Genomic DNA, 5,169 nt, shown 5'->3' on the forward strand with positions numbered 1-5,169 from the left:
GATGAGTGGATAAGGAAACTGTGGTACATCTACACAATGGAATACTACTCTGCTATAAAAAGGAACGAAATACTACCATTCACAACAACATGGATGGACTTAGAGAAAATTACATTAAGTAAAATAAGTCAAGAACAGAAAGAGAAATACCACGTTCTCACTTATTTGTGGGAGTTATAAATAAATAAATAAATAAACACACAAACAAATAAAGGGTGGGGGTGGGGAGAAGATAGAATAACCACAAAAATTCCTTGAACTATTTAAGTCAAGTGAACAGATACGATGTTGGGGGGGAGAGAAGGGGGTGGAGAGGAACGGGTAAAGAGGCATGAAAATCAAGTACAATGTATTTTGAGAAGTAAAACTTTTTAAAAAATTCACTGGATGGGTAACAGCATACTGGAAAATCCTGAAGGACAAAAAAATCACTGAACTTGAAGACAGGTTAAGAGAAATTATCAAAATGGAAGCTCAGACAGAAAAAGATTTAGGAAAAATTAGCATAACCTGAATGATATGAGACAATCTTAAGTACTCTAATGTATAAATAATTGGGGTTCCAGAAGGACTGGACAAAGAATAGGGTAGAAAATATATTTGAAAGAAAATATGCAGAGAGTTTTCCAAAACAGCAAGCATGAAAAATACAAAGTAAACTACATCTAGGCATATAATAGTCAATATATTAAGAGAGGTTCCAGTGATCAAAATGGAAAAATTTGAACAACAAAATAAATAATGTAGCATTCAATTATAACCTAAAATACAAAATAAATACCCATGAGTCCACGCTGATATAAACAAATGATTGAATAAATAAATAAAAATAGGAAGAAGAGATAAGTCTCCTAAACAGAAGAATCCCAAATAAATTATCCAGATAGTCCCTAACTTAAGAGGTGGAGCTTAATTCTTCATCTTTGGAAAGGGGGGTGGGGAGTAGTTTTACAGTGGAGAAACTTGGCAAGCAGTACCTTGGCCAGGTGCTCAAGGTTAACATCACCTGTGACGTGATGTTGTTAGTGTACCTCTGAGATGGTGTGATGAGATTGGCATCTCACTTCTGTGGTCTTCCTCTCGAAAACCCTAACTCTACTCTAACCATGAGAAAAACATCAGACAAACCCAAACTGAAAGATATTCTACAAAACACCTGACCAGTACTCCTTAAAATTATCAAGGTTATTAAAAACAGGGAAAGTCTGACAAACTGTCACAGACCAGAGAAGGCTAAGGAGCCACGATGACTAAATGTAATGTGGTGGACTGGATAGGACCTGGGAACACAAAAAGGACATTAGAGAAAACTTGTAAAACCTGAATCAAGCGTGGAGTTTAGATAATAATAATATATAGCAATGTTGGTTCCTTAGTCAAATATACACTAGTCTCGTAAGATTTTAACACCATAAAAAGTAGGTCAGGGGCATATGTGAACTCTCCTAACAATCTTTGTAACTTTTCTGTAAATCTAAAACTATTTTAAAATAAAAAATGTACTTATGTTTAAAAAGTGCAAAAACATGAGTGGAGTGTCAAAAACATGAGCGGGAGAGTATCAAGCACCCTAATATATAAATAATTGGACTTCGAGAGGAAAGAACAAAGAATGGAATGAAAAAGGTATTAGAAAAAAGATACGTGCATGAGTTCTCCAAACCCCCAAGCAGGAAATATTACAGGAAAACTATATTTAGGCACATCATAGTCAAACTATTGAAAACCAAACACAATGAGAAAAATCTTAAAAGCAGCCAAAAAAAAGACATATTACATACAGGAAACAATAATAAGAATAATGACTGACAGCAGAAATAATGAAAGTAAAAAACAACAGAATGACTTAAAGTGCTAAAAGCACTAAAAGAAAAAAAAAACTGTCAACCTAGAATTCTATATCCAGTAAAATTATTCTTCAAAAATGAAGGCAAAATAAAGACACTCTCAAGTAAACAAAAATCAAGAGAATTTGTCACCAGCAGAAACATGTTACATAAAAATACGCTAAAGGAATTTCTTCAGGCTGAAGGGAAGTGATACCAGATGGTATCTATGGGTCAAAAAAAGAATCACAAAAGAAATTTGAAAATATTTCAAACTAAATGATACTGAAAACACAACAAATCAAAATTTGTGGTATGCAGCTAACGTACTTAGAAGGGAATTTATAACTTGAAATATTAGTATTAGAAAAGGAGAAAGATCTTTTAATGGCCTAAGTATTCATTTTAATGCTAGATAAAGAACAAATTAAACCAAAAATATGTAGAAAAAGAAAATAAAAAAGAATGGAAATCAATGAAATGAAAAACAAACAATGCAGAAAGTAAAAACAAAAGTTGGTACTTTGAAAAAATTAATAAAATTAATCGATCTCTTAAAAAGCTAATAAAAAGAGAGAAAACACAATAACAAATATCAGGAGCATCATTATAGATTCCTAGGCACATTAAAGAGATAATACAAAAATATGAAAAACTTTGTATTAATAAATTTAACTTAGATGATATGGACAAATTCCTTGGAGAATGCAACTTACTGAAACTAACACACACAAAAAATTTAAATCTGAGTAGTCCTATAGCTATTAAAGAAATTGAATTTGTAATTAAAAATCTAAAATCTTCCCACCAAAAATTGTAATCTGGACCACTTCAGCAGTGAATTCTATCAAACATTTTCAAAAGAAACAATAACACTCCCACCTTTCAAAAAATATAGGAGGAAGACACCCTTCCCTGCTAGTTTTATTATGCCAACATAACACTGACACCAAAACCTGACAGGGCATTACAAAAAAGAGAAAACTACAGGCAATATCTTTCATGAACATAGATACAAAAACCTCAACAAAATATTAGCAAAGAGAATCTATACGATTGTCTCATTAGATCTAGAAAAAAAATATTTGACAAATGTAATATCTATTTATCTAAAAAAAAACCCAACCCCCCCCCAAAAAAAACATTATCAGCAAACTAGGAAAAGAAGAGAATATTCTGAATTTCATGAAGTGATAAAGGGCATTTATGAGAAGCCTTCAACTAAAATCCTACTTAATAGTGAAAAGGGCACATCTTCCACTCTCCGCTGATATAGACCTAGAGTTATCTAAAGTGTAGATCAATTGCAAGCCTACGCCTCCATTTCAGGACTAGGCCGACTTTCAGCAACGATATTTTCTCTGATCTCTGGTTTACGCTTTTCCACCCTACAGACCTTTTATTCTAGGAATGAGAATCAGTGATGATCTAAGCTTTGAGAGTATCAAGATAGGCTCCCACCGTTGATGCTCACATGGAGCCTGAATAGAGCTACCTGGAAAGTCAAGGTCTAAGGATATAGCTTAAGACATGATGAGAGAATGGTGCAGTTCTGGTCTAGCTAAGGTGGAGGCACCAACGGAAGAACAGTAGCCATTGCACATCATATACCACCCTCCCTGGAAATCACGACGTTCTCAGAAAGCCCTCAGATAACTAAAACTGCCTTCCCTAATAACACACCTCTTTGGTATTGCTGGTTGGCTAATCAGTTTGCCCACAGACCACATTTTTTTAAAAAGAGAGACTCTCTCCGCCCCAGATCATGGACTTGTCTCTTAATATCTTGCCTTTGCCTTTGCCCAGAGACACAATCTATACATAATTAATATTCCAGTATATATGATTAAGCCTCAGCTGTGCTCTGACTAAAAGTCTGAGTTATGCTTTGACAGGTCTCTTAATAGATAACATGATATTTTCCAGTGGGATGAATCAGGGATGTATCTTAGCCCTTTTTTTTTTTGGATGAGCTGATTGTAGGCCCTCCTGCTAGAAAGAACAGAAAACTAGGTTCTCTTCTATATGCAAATGACAGTTTTATAAACAGATTAGTAGTGAGTTTCCAGCTTTTCTCTCTAGTTGTTGATGGAAAGATGTGTAGCTCAATTACTCTAAAACCAAAGCCATCATTTTTAAAAGATGTTCCCAGTAATATGTATATTACCTCACTTGTTTATATTTTGCAGCTAACCTATCCTGAGCTATAGGCCTGTGGTTTTATTTGTTTACAAGGTTTTGTGTGTTTGTTTTGTTTTTAGGATAAAGTTATTGAACCATGCTCTCTGGTGTAGAACTTTGGGCCTGGACCATGCATGTCTTTATGAGTCAGAGAAAATTCAAAAGTAATTCTTTTTTTTTTTTTTTCTTCCAGATTTTATTTTATTTTGTCAATATACAATGTGGTTGACTATTGTGGCCCAGTTACCGAAACCTCCCTCCCTCCTCCCTCTCCCCCCTCCCTCCAAACAATGTCCTTTCTGTTCACTTGTCGTATCAACTTCAAGGAATTGTAATTGTATCTTCTTCCCTCCTCCTCCACCCGTTTTTTGTGTATTTATTTATTTATTTTTAGCTCCCACAAATAAGTGAGAACATGTGATATTTCCCTTTCTGTGCCTGACTTGTTTCACTTAATATAATTCTCTCTAGGTCCATCCATGTTGTTGCAAATGGCAGTATTTCACGTTTTTTTTATAGCAGTGTACTATTCCATTGTATAGATATACCACATTGTCCGTATCCGGTCATCTGATGATGGACATTTGGGCTGGTTCTAACTCTTAGCTATTGTAAATAGTGCTGCAATGAACATTGGGGAACAGGTATACCTTCGACTTGATGACTTCCATTCCTCTGGGTATATTCCCAGCAGTGGGATAGCTGGGTCATATGGTAGATCTATCTGCAATTGTTTGAGGAACCTCCGTACCATTTTCCATAGAGACTGCAGCATTTTGTAATCCCACCAACAATGTATGAGAGTTCCTTTTCCTCTGCAACCTCACCAGCATTTATCATTCACAGTCTTATGGATATTAGCCATCCTAACTGGGGTGAGATGGTATCTCAGTGTGGTTTTGATTTGCATTTCCCGAATGCTGAGTGATGCTGAGCATTTTTTCATATGTCTGTTGGCCATTCGTATATCTTCCTTTGAGAAATGCCTATTTAGCTCTTTTGCTCATTTTTTAATAAGGTTGCCTGTGGGGTTTGTTTGTTTATTTTTCTTTTTGTAAAGTTGTTTCAGTTCCTTGTATATTCTGGATATTAATCCTTTGTCAGATGTCTATTTTGCAAATATTTTCTCCCACTGTGTTGGTTGTCCTTTGACTACGTTAAT

This window comes from Galeopterus variegatus, unplaced genomic scaffold, assembly GCF_000696425.1.
Source record: "Galeopterus variegatus unplaced genomic scaffold, G_variegatus-3.0.2 Scaffold416, whole genome shotgun sequence".
NCBI classification, from domain to species: Eukaryota; Metazoa; Chordata; class Mammalia; order Dermoptera; family Cynocephalidae; genus Galeopterus; species Galeopterus variegatus.